The sequence below is a fragment of the Rattus rattus genome, chromosome 11 (assembly GCF_011064425.1).
Source record: "Rattus rattus isolate New Zealand chromosome 11, Rrattus_CSIRO_v1, whole genome shotgun sequence".
In the NCBI taxonomy this organism is placed as follows: Eukaryota; Metazoa; Chordata; class Mammalia; order Rodentia; family Muridae; genus Rattus; species Rattus rattus.
The window spans coordinates 54062450-54074772 of NC_046164.1; the positions used below are offsets into that span (position 1 = coordinate 54062450).

Genomic DNA, 12323 nt, shown 5'->3' on the forward strand with positions numbered 1-12323 from the left:
TTGCCAAACAGTCTTGCAATCACTGATTTTGTTTATCTTCTTGGAAGTACCCAGTTTTCTGTATTCTCCCTCTACTGCTTTGTTGAGAAACAACCAGTGGTCTTACTCCGAGTCCTGGTGATTATTGATGTGTCTAACAACTCTTTTTCTCAAGCTTTAAAATGTCCAATAAAATTTCCCATCAAGCACTGCTTCTAGACTGCAGGCTTTAAAAAAAACCTTATTCAGACCTGCTTGCAAAGATTATTTTATGTAAAAAATGGTATTCCTATTTGCCCAGCAGAATTTCAAAGAAGAAAATGTATGCAACATTTTTTTGTACATTTAAAAAATAGTTTAAAATTATTATGCTTTTAATTGACACATGAAAATTGAGCATCTGCATGGGGTACCATTAGAAGTTTTTTTTAAAAAAAAATTTGTCCTATTTTTTGGGAGGAGCTCGATGTCCCAGTATAGGGGAATGTCAGGGTGGGGAGGTAGGAGGGAGTAGGTGGGTGGGTGAGGGACACACTTATAGAAGCAGGGGGTGGGGTGGAATAGCAGGTTTCAGGAGGGGAAACTAGGAAACGGGATAACATTTATAATGTAAATAAAAATGCAATTAAAAATATTTGTTCTATTTTTATTAGAGTCTATTTATTGAGTAATCAGCTTCATTATGACATTTAAATACATATGTGTCATATATTTTGTTTATTCCCTTTTCTTGTGGTCCCTATATTGCTTACTTTTCTATTGCTATGATAACACATGACCAAGCCAACTTACAGAAGGGTTTATGGTTCTAGAGTGATACAGATTTGTCTGCATCATGTAGAAGTGGCAGCCATGGTGGCTGAAGCAGCATGCTGAGAGCTTATGACTTGAAGCACAAGCAGGAATTAGAAAGAGTGCACTTGAAAATACCATGTCGGGCTGGAGAGATGGCTCAGTGGTTAAGGGCACCGACTGCTCTTCCAGAGCTCCTGAGTTCAAATCCCAGCAACCACATGGTGGCTCACAACCATCTGTAATGGGATCTGATGCCCTCCTCTGGTGTGTCTGGAGACAGCTACAGGGTACTAACAAACAGAAAAAAAAAAAAAAAAAAAAATATAAAAAAAAAAAAAAAAGAAAATACCATAAGTCACTAAACTCTCAAACCAGTTTCCAGTGACACACCTCCTCCAAGGCCACACCTCCTACGCCTTCCCAAACAGTGCCACCAACTGGAGACCAAAATTTATATGTCTTAAGCTATGGGGTGCATCTCAGTCAAACCACCAAATCCTGCTTTATAATTTCACATCTTTCTATTTTTTTTTATTTATTTTGATAATTTCACAGATGCATAAAATAAAATATGATCATATATACCCTCTTTCCCTTCTGCTCCCCACATACCCTTCCAATATAACTCCTGCCAATTTCATGTCTTTTTTCCTTTTTTTTCTTTCTTGATAACCCACCAAGTCTAGTTACTGCTGCCTATACATGCATGCAGCATGGAAACCTACCAGTGACCTCATCCTCAACAAGAAATGACTCCTTCCCCCGTGAACTGTCTACTGTAAATAGCTTCTCTGTCAGGATTGGGGCCTAGAGATCATCTATCCCATCTGTGTCAGGACTTTGTGAAGGTTACCACAGCTCCTGCAGGTTCATGGATGCCAATGCTGTCTCGCGTTCAGTAGACAGCGTGTCATAACTCTCCTCCCCATCCTACTCCGGTCAGTTTGACCAAACTCGTTTTCTTAAATACTTACCCATTTGTAAAAAAAAGAAAAATGCCTTCACTTGAGAGTCTGAGATTGTACCCCCAAAACAGTTAATTCTTGGTAACATCACCTCGCTTCCTTTCTAGCCGGCAGTTTGGTGCATGCATGGTTTACTGGTTTGACCTGTAAAGTGGGAATATTGATGCATCATTTCCCAAAGGTGAGAAACATATTAACTAAGGCTGTTGCAGCTTTCTGAGCATCTGAGGCTTAAAAAGGACAAGATGTCCCTCAGTGTCTGCTTGCCCGGGAGCAGCTTGCCTTCTGTGTATGTTTTCGACCGCATTGTCTGGGTCTTTATCTTTTCAGGCTATCTCTATTACCCTAAGGTACATATTTTTCAGAACATTATAAGATGCCTGGTGAGATAACAGTAGAGGGGGAAAAACCCATGCATGTGAGCCAGACGTGGTGTGGTTTGAGCACTTACAGCGGGATTGCATTGGCTGTTTGGAAGCCCCACATCTGCAGGGCTCGATAGGCCATACTTACCCGTAATGCAGGGTTTTAAGGTCACTACCGGTTATTATCTGGCCGGTAATGACCACAGAACTATACATTATTGCTATTAGGAGCCATTTTGGTCCTATTTTCAGTTTTCGTTTTTATTGAGTAGCTGCTGACACCCAGACTTTCAGAGGTTGGATTACAGTAGCTGGGAGTCTTGGTCACTCTCGGCATGGTGCGCTGGGAGGAGTCGGGTACAGCTGCCGCTTTGTTCATGTGCTGTCAAGGAGCGTGTGGAGGATTTGAAATGCTTCCTTAATGTTTAAATGGCACTCGAGACTTTTAGCCCCGAGAAGCTGTGTTTTCCAGCCCCTTTTAAATGGGGACCTAAGATCGAAGAATCGGATTTGCTGGTTTTCTTACCTGTGGGCTTTTTTATTTTTTATTTTTGAATAGTTAGTAACAAAGCTCAAGGGAATCCCAGTGTCAGTGATCTATACTGCAGAACTAGGAAGTACGTCACTGGGAGTTCTTACCTTTCTAGGAGGTGAAACGAGGATGGGCCTGGAGTTAGGCCACTGTGAGCTTTCCTTGCCTTGTAATTGTAGATGATTGTATGATTATGATTCATATGCTCCTGAGACTATGGTAGGGCTGGCGCGTGAATCAGGAGGCCTTTAGTTTCCAAACACGCAAGAAATTCCTTTTTGATAGATTTACTGTTAAGTAAAAACACCACCGGGTCTTTTCTTTTTCTTTTTTTTTCTGTAAGAATTCATTTTATCTTGTTTAGCTCTAGTCAACCTTTATTTTCTGTGCAGATCTGAATATCTATTCAGAAAGTGATATTAGTACACGGGGAGGGGAGACCAGGACTGAGGCATAATGGCACTTAATCCAAGATAGGAATTTTCTCCATGAAAAGCACGGGGGTGAGAGTGGTTTTATTCAGCCGAACAGTTGAGCGTCAAGGTCTTCATCACGCAACCTCAGTCTGACAGCTTTCACTGTTGGACAGCAGGCCTCATTGTGTTTGCCTTGTTGATTTATTATTTCTAACTCCTTTTACATATGTATGCATTCCAGGCAGTGATTCCCCCCCGTATCTTTTCTTTTCCAAAGCTACGTGGACTTTTGCGAGAGCATATTAACATTTTTAATGGGAGATTTTATGTAGGAATAAGGAGCAACTAGCATTAATTATTATACTTGTCGAAAGTAGAGGAGAATCTATGCCATATATCTTTGCCTATTTATGTAACTGTCTAATGCTGGATAAATTATACCCCAGTTGCTGCAGTAAATTAAAAAATAATAATAATCCAAGCTAGGGGAGCTGTTTTATAAATCTAGAGTTCTATGGAAATATTTTAGGGGAGAATGAAGTCTGCCCAAGACTTTGTTATTATATCACTTCCAAACCTTCGCTACCGTGAGTCACTGTGGTCCAGTTGTTGAGACAGTAATCGTGGTCTATGGCTATCACGGTTTTTCTTTGACAAGAGAAATCAGATGGGTGGCAAGTTGCATCTTTTGTGATCCTCTGCCATGCTAGAGGGCCATTGAGTGTTTGGAGGATGGCAGAATGATCTTTTATACTCTTCAATACATAATCCCAAGAAGGCTTAAATCAATGTGTTAATTGGCAAGTGATACTGTAATTATATGCATAATCAGGGAAAATTTGAATGTAGATTATTTACTTGCTCTCAGGAAATTAATCTGCAGAGGTCATATATTAGATTGCTTGTTTATTAAGTAGAACCCCTGTAGTTACAAAACGCTGGCTGGTTCTGCCCTCCGTGAAGCATTCCTCTAGATGTTCCCAGAAGGTGTCAATGGCACAGAGCCTCGAGCGCTTATTGATCCAGATTCAAACAGTTCATTAATCTAAGCACACATTATATAGATTTTTCAATGTAATTTTGAGAGGGTTGAAAAACTATATTGAGTGATGAGATATGATACTCAAATTATGCTTTTTATAGCACATCTCCCTTGGGATGGTGGCATTTGGGGTAGATACGTAACCCTAATCCTGAGCCTGTTGGCTTTCTTCCACTTCTCTTCCGTTAGCTACTTGAGAGGTTTGCCTAGTATTGCGTTTTCCTAGTAGTCCCCCCACCCTTTCCCATTTGGTACACTGTTGAGGCTTCCCAAACACTGTCAAACAAAGATCAAACCATCTCTAATCTGTAAAGGCTGAAATATCACTCACAAAGCAAAATTGTTTTTTTTTTTAAATAGGATTTCTATTTTTCTTATGAATACTGTAAAAAATTCCTTAAAGTTTTCACTTATTCTCTAGACTTCTAGTTTCACACACGTGCCTGGAGCCTCAGATAGTATGTTATGCTCTTGAGCAAACAGAGATGTCACTGGGCCCTGTAAGAAGTTCTAGAAAGAGTCACTGTACAAAGCTGGAGAACTAGCGTCAAGGCCACAGTTTTGCACTTCCCTGTGTGAGCTGGGTGAGTGTCCTGCCCAGACACTCTGTCTTCCAGTTGGCAGAGTGGGAAGGATTTTACCTTTCTATGGCCTATTGGACATGCTAGTCTGTTCAATTTGGGATGATGCCGTTAGAGTCACTCAATAGTGACTATTAGAACCAAGGCTGTGTCCAGTGACTGTGTTATTCACACAGATGCGAAACTATGGGCATATTTCCTGGGAAAGAAGCAGTAGAATTAATAAGCATTAATAGTATCCCTTAGCAGTAGATACTAAGAGCTTGACAGGTAGAGAAAGCATATAGGAAAGGGAACGGTTAAGAGGGCATTGACTCCTTCCATGCCACCCAATCCTTCCACTTTACCTCGACAGTCAACAAAGCTGATTACAGATAGATGCTCCTTGATTAGTGAGGAATATTTACCCGGCTTTGTTTTGCCTTCTAGATTAATAGTGCATATTCACCTTCTCTTTGGGTTTCGTTTGGAACAATTTTGATAGAAATGAATGGACTGAGACGTCAGCCAACCTTCCCCATGACCTTGTCATGCACACTGTAAACATGGGCCTTTGTCTTGAGGCAGCCAGATGTGTGAGGCTTGTCACCAGATGTGTGGTGACCGCAAGCTGAAGGTGCTGATGTTACCACTATGTAGACAGCTCCAGATGAGTGGTAAGGAGTCCAGGAGTTAAAGGAGGCTTATAAGGTGACATGGAGCTGGGATTCAATAGGGTAGGGTGTTCCCCAAGGTTTGGGAGAGTTTCTGGAACTATTTAATGTCTCCACTCATGCAATAGGGCTATAGTTTCATTTTCCTTTAAACCTAGGTTGCCTATGTGTCCTTATCTGAGTGAACCGGCTTAAGCAGCTACAGTATCGCTGACTTGTTGGATTCCAAAGCTATCATGCTCAAGGATGCTTAACTAGTGGTGTGCAATTATGCTTACTTGTGCATTTGTAACTGACTAAGGCATTCTTCCCCTAGCCTGCCCATTGTTTCAGAAGTAATTTGTGCATGATCACGGAAGCGACTGTGTTACCTATTTATGTGCACTGTAACATGCTCCACACTAAAAAATGGGAAGTTATTACAATCAAATCTGCCTTCCATAGCTATAGTTTTCTATGAGAAAAGATTTCCTTTTTCCTTTTTAAGGGGAGCAAAATAGAAGGCACGCAGATGCCTTTGTACTGTCACGCAGGTTAGGGCGTGCGTCAGCCAGAGTTAATAAGGGCGAGCTTACTAGAAGAAGTGGATTTTATTCTGAATCTTCAAGCATGAGGACAAAGGGTGGGATGCTCAGGAAGAAGCTTAAGAGTTATGGGAGGAGGGGTTGGGGATTTAGCTCAGTGGTAGAGCGCTTGCCTAGCAAGCGCAAGGCCCTGGGTTCGGTCCCCAGCTCTGAAAAAAAGAAAAAAGAAAAAAAAAAAGAGTTATGGGAGGGGCGTTCATAGAAGGAAGTGGGAAGCCCGTGAGCTCTACACGCCATTATGTCATATGGCTACTCTGCCCCCAAAGTCTTCATTGTGGGGACTCGCAACATTCCCTCTGTTAACTTGACTATCTGGCTGGATGCTGCTGCTTTAGGGAAAGGTCAGTAAACTTCTTTCTCTCTGTCTCTCTGTCTCTCTGTCTGTCTCTCTCTGTGTCTCTCTCTGTGTCTCTGTCTCTGTCTCTCTCTCTCTCTCTTTTAATTTGTGGAAGAGCCCAGACAGTTCAGACACTATTGGGCTTTGTGTGCACCATGCTCTCTGCGGCAACTCTTCTAATCTGCATGAACACAGCCAGAGGTAGTACAAAGAATGTTTGTGGATATGGCCCAAATAAAGTTTTATTTGCAAAATCAGAGGGTGGGGCCTGCTTTGAAGACAGGACAACAGTTTGCTAACTGCTACCTGAGGACGTTGCTTTTGTTCTTTTGGCACTCCTGCTTGGCCATTACCTAACCTGAGCGATGTCTGCACTGTTGCTCTCTCCGCCCCTTCCTATTGCCTTGCTTTGTTTCACACTTTTGTTTTATAAGGGACTTTAGGTCGCCATTATAGAAGAGTGGTATTGTGTGTTGCTAAGATGGAGTTACTGCAGTTTAATAGCAGTGAAGACAAAGGGACCCAGTCATGAGCTGTTATGCCCCCACTTCTCCTCCTCCCCCACACCTTCCACCTCGTTCTCCTCTTCCTCTTCATTTTCTCATAGTAAGATCATTTAAAGTCAGTCACTCAGAATCTCCTGAAATTAAAGGCATGTTCTACTTTGCCTAGGCCTAAGCTTTCCATGGCCGCTATGCTTCAAGACCTCCATGCCAATATCCAAGTCAGAAGCCTGTACCTTCCAGTCTCAAGATCTATATCACCGGTATGCCCTCCCATTCTGAATTGTAGTTCATTCCAGATATAGTCAAGCCGGCAACTGGGAATAGCCATTACACAGACCAACAATCGTTTTTTAGTATACATATATCCCCAATATTAATTATATTACATTGGAGCATGCTTCTTCTAAAAAAATAATCACTTGTTTTTTAAATCTGAAAGTGTTTAATTTTTGTTATTGCTAGATCTGATGCTGTAGTCTCGACATGTGTATCTCATGGTGGGGAGTAGGTATTCATATGTTGAAATCCACATTTACAAATCTGATAGGGTCCGAAGGAGAGGATTTGGACATCATTCTGTCCTCGGGAGTGAAATTAGGACCCTCATAATAGGCTGGAAGAGGCTAGCCCCATTCACCTGGTGCATCTAGACGCACACGGCTAGATGGTGCCATCTATGAAGGAGGAAGCAGGTCTGAGCAGACACCTAATCATGGTGATTACTGGCTTTCTAGACTCAGAACTACGAGATGTGATCCTGGTGTCTGTATGCTGTCCAGTCTAAGGTGTTTTTCTATAGGACTCTAAATAGCCCAGGATACCTGGCAACAGCGAAGGCTAGTGTGAGGACATGGTAACGGGTGGAGGAGGGTTGGAGCAATGGTGCATGCATGCAGACAGTAGGCACGATAGAGCCCACAGAGGGTCTCTGGAGAGGACCGATATGCTGATCTCTTTAGAAAGCTTGGGTCAGAAATGAAGGCAGATGCCTTGACTTGGCATCTCAGCCAGAAGTCTGTGCACGACCAGGTTCTGTGCGAGGAAACCACCAGAGGGTTAGGAGGGAGGCAATGAACGTGGCAGGACAGAAATGAATCTTTGAAACAACTCGGTGTTCGCCTATTTATGTAGCTCCACCATGCCTCCAGTGCCCTGGAAAAACAATCAAAGGAGAATTTAGAGCTGTTCTCGGATTGTCAGTTTTTCATCTAAAAATGTTAATGTACATTAAACTTTTAATTAAAAAAAGCATATCCCATCACAAACTATTTTTAATATGGAATATTTAGCGGCGATGCGCACATTCTGTTCTGAGCCCCGGCAAGCTATTAACCAGCATAATTTGGGTTTTAAAAAACGAACTGAATTAGGTTGTGTACCCTCAGGTTAAGTCCCAAACAAGCCACATTATTTAAATTGTCACCTCGACAAGGTGTGTGCACGTTTTCAGTCGTTCTCTGCAGGGTGAAGCTTCGGTTCTGTTGTGATTGTCTGATGCCATCAGAAATGCCAGCGACTGACAACACGGAAAAGAGGAAAGAGGAATCTCATTACAGGTCTTTAGGACCTTTAGATTTGGTCTTTCTTTCTTTTTTCCTTGAGAATAATTTTATTTATATAATTGCAGGCCTGAGAAATTTGAAAGGACTCAGGGTTGCCTGGATTTAGCTGTAAGTAACCACGTAGTTGTGAGCTTGCATGAGGATGCATTTGGACACGAAAACCTAAAGTTGGCAGGATCTTCTCTCTCCTCTTTTGTCTCCTCTGGTTGATTTGGGGGTGATTATAATCAGGAAATAGTTTGAATGTGCTAGGACCCTGATGATTCCTAATTCCGGCTGTCATGTGCACCAGCCACTTCTGCTTTCTCTTCGGGAAGAATTGAAGAGTCAGCTGATAAGAAGTTGCCTTTTCAGACCGAGGAGAACTTGTGCACGCCTAGCTCACCTGGCCACTAGGTGGCACTGCAGCCACAAGGAAGTGTGGTCACAGTTACATAGTTCGGCTGTGCCATTAAGGAAGTACTCCAGGGCTGAAGTTGGAAAAGGCCAGCCTGTAAGTCTCTGACCTCCCCGGATTGTAGGGCTCTTTGGATCCTGCTGCATGCTCGATGTGTGAAGACGGCTGCAAGCAATGAAGACTACTTGGTTAGGATGTGAGGTCTCCCATCCGTGCCATGGTGTGTACATGCTCACGTAAGCACTTGTGAGAGTTAAGGATTTGTTGGGATTGGTGTTAGTTGAAACGAGAAGTTGGTTCTGAGCTGTATTCTTTGCTCCAGCTGGACAACAGATGGTCTCCTGACCCTACCTTTTTCTTTGGTGTTTATGTACTGGAAATGTTCTTTTCATAGAGACGGCAGAGTTCTGGAAGCTGGGAAATGTCACAGCATCTCTTGGTGTGCCAGCATTTTCTTCCAGTGGTTCCCTCTGTTTCTAACCACTGAGAAAAATATAATACCTTCCAGAAGAATGCTTTCTGCCTTTCCCTTTACACACATATTTGAAACCTAGAGGCCTTATTCCTGTCTCAAAGAAGATTCTAGTAAGAGTATCAAACATTAAAAATAGGAAAAAGAATTTGCTCTCAAAATACAAGAATTACCAGTTTTAGCAATTTGGGCAAGGAACCAGTAGATTTGGCCTAATTGGTCAACACTGAAAAGTGTCTGGTGAAGTGAAATTTTCTATCCAGTAACACTAGGAAAAACTGGTTAAGAGTTTTGATTAGTAACCGTACAAACCATGGGAGTCAGATTAGGAACAGTAATGGCTGTGTTAGCTGAGATCCTACTATGTGCCAGACAGTATTGTGTAAGCATTTAGTGTTTATCCGGAGTCTGTGAAATGGCTACTATTATTTGGCATTTGAGGACATGGCTGTGGTGGTGAGTCAGCACCTGGCTTGGGCTCTAACGGCTTCAAAGCTCCGAAGAGAACTAGACCTGTTGGGTTGTGACCCGGGTGTCTCATTGTTTAGGTGATGGGCCATGGAGGTAGAGACAGTCAATACTGCTTCTCACTGTAGCCCCTGGGATGTAGAGTCTGACTTGTTCACAGTCAGACACAGCACACATTTGTTCAATCCACAGATAACTATCAGAGAGCTGGGATATTCTGCTGTGTTGAAACAAACAACTCCGTCTGCTCTGATGTATGGAAGCCTAGAATAGCTTCCGAGATGTGCTTCTCTTTCCAGGTTGGAAGGATGGGGACTTATTTTATTTTAATCAACCTGGTCTCCATCTTGAGCTCACTGGGGTGGCCAGTATCACTGAATTATAATACCAGGCACGGAGATTAAGAACCTTCCAGAGCCTTGGCTGCTTGAGTCCAGGATGTCTGATTTAGGCTAAAGGGTGGTTAATGAGGCTCCATGGAGAATGTTAGCTCTTAAAAATTCAAAACTTATATATAATGAATAATAGCCTCATTTTAAAAGCTTGATGCGATCTGAATCCCTAAAAAAATCAAAATAATTAGTGTAATTTGGAGGCGACATGAGAGACATATAGAATCTATCTCACTTAAAAATATCCATGTTAACAACAAAAAAAGACACAAAAATAGGAAGGAGCTTGCTGGGAGGAACAGGGAGTCCAGAGAGAGCGGATAAGAGAGGACAGTGGGGGAGAAGATGATCAAAGTAGTCTGTACGTGTATGTGTGTATGTATATATGTGAAATTGTGAGAATAAATAAAATGTTTTAGGTATAACAAATGTTTATTCTAAAAAAATGAACAGTTAGAGAAGAGCAGACTATATATATATATATATATATTGCTTATATGATTTTAAAGAGAGATCATGGTTTGTTATCTGCTTTTTAAAAGCAATAGATTGTACACTTTTATGTGTCAGTAAATTATTACTATGTCATAATTTTTAATGGCTGCAGAGTGACCTACCTACTGGATGAATATATCATAATTTTTTTAACCAGCCCCTATTCTTGGCCATTGGGTTGTTTCCAGACTTGAGCTGCAGTGGGAAAACATGGCAATGAAATGTCTTTGCTATGTATCTTTGAGCAGTTGGCCTTGACCCACGAGTGACCCGGGCAGGTGATTAGGGAAGTTAGTTGGGAGGCAGAAGCTGGTCACCGAACAACTCTTTCGGCCTCACCAGTGGTGGTCACAGAATCTGCCTGGTGGCAGTGGCCTTTGTGCCTCTGGAATTCTGTGGAAAGGGAGACTTCTGCGAGCCCTTCAGGAGCAGGGGAAGGCTATGGTTGGGAAGAAAGTCCAGTTCAAAAAGGCAAACCAGTGAAGTCGTTAACCCTCCAAGTAGGACTCCAGTCGTGGCCCCCTCTCTTGCTTTTCTTCTCTAAGATAGTATTTCCTCAGTTTCCTTCCTGATTCTGTGACCTTTCCCCCTCCATTTCCTCACCACCCAACAGTTACCAACACTTCTTCACTTCCCGTCTTCAAATTTCTTGTCTTGTGACTCTTTCCCCGTTCGAGTGGCTTCATCTGTCACTGAATGTTAACTCTGAAACCCCAGTTCTCTCGAGTGCACTACTGTCTACCAAATGCTGGACATTCACATTCTGGAAGCCTCTAACGGGAGCCACTGCTCTCCACGGACTAGGTTTTCACTCATCTGGTTCATTGTTTGCTGCACTGTTACCGCTCAACTCTCGCCAAGTCTATCCAGCAAGCTCTGAGTGTTTGGCATCTTGCCCTTGCCTCTAGGCACCACCTCTTCCCCAGTTCTTACTCATATCACCTTTTGCCTGGATGGTGGCAGTGGCCCCATATGGTCCCATTGCCTCCCTGCCATGGCCAAGGCATCTTGCACAGGCTTGGCAAGGTCACTGGCTTAGTCCCTTCAAGACTCTCAGTAATTTGACCCCAAAGTACCTCCTGGCCCTGGCTACCCTCTTTTTCAGTGTTAAGAGTCTAAACCAGTACCTTGAGTATGCTAGGCAAGGGCTCTGCCTCTGAGCTACAACCTTCCTTGCCCCATTTCTCTAATGGACTGATCATAGTTCAGTCCATCTGGGCTCCTTCCTACACTCCACTCATGATCGTCTCTGAGCTGGGACAAGGCTTGCTTCTCCCTTTTAAGATCTTAAAGCACAAATGCTACCTCTTCCAGGAAGCCTTGCTTGGTTCCTGAAGTCAAAAGTGACTGGGTCCCTCTTGCTTAACCACATCCACTTGCCAGTGACCTGAAACATTTACTGTAGCTACATTGCTTTGTGACTTAGGCTCCATTTCAGATTTTAATTTTTTTCCCCTGTGGGTAGGAATCTGAATCCTTCTCTCAGTTCAGCCTTAGTCTCTCTCTTATCTCAGGTCTTACCCCTACTGCACGTTCTCAAAAACTACTCTTTAAGCAATAATCTTTAAGATTATTTTACATCAATATTTGTTGGACACATAACCACACTATAAAGCAAACGCTAAGGCCTTAGTATTGTGAAGCGCAGCCTTGTAACTGTGTTTGAAAGAGCAGTCTCTTCCTCGGCCTTCTCCTTGCTCAGTGTCCTGGCAGCACGTGTGAATGGGATGCTGGGAAGCTGCTGGGAAGGCCAGTGGAGCTGTCTGGGGAGTCTTACTTCTG

The 12323-nt window shown here is 42.8% G+C and overlaps 1 protein-coding gene across 1 annotated transcript in view; it reads left to right on the forward strand.

The window, feature by feature from the left end:
* Window positions 1-12323, forward strand: part of Ppargc1a (PPARG coactivator 1 alpha) — a 648614-nt gene that overhangs the window by 41974 nt on the left and 594317 nt on the right. The window lies entirely within an intron of this gene.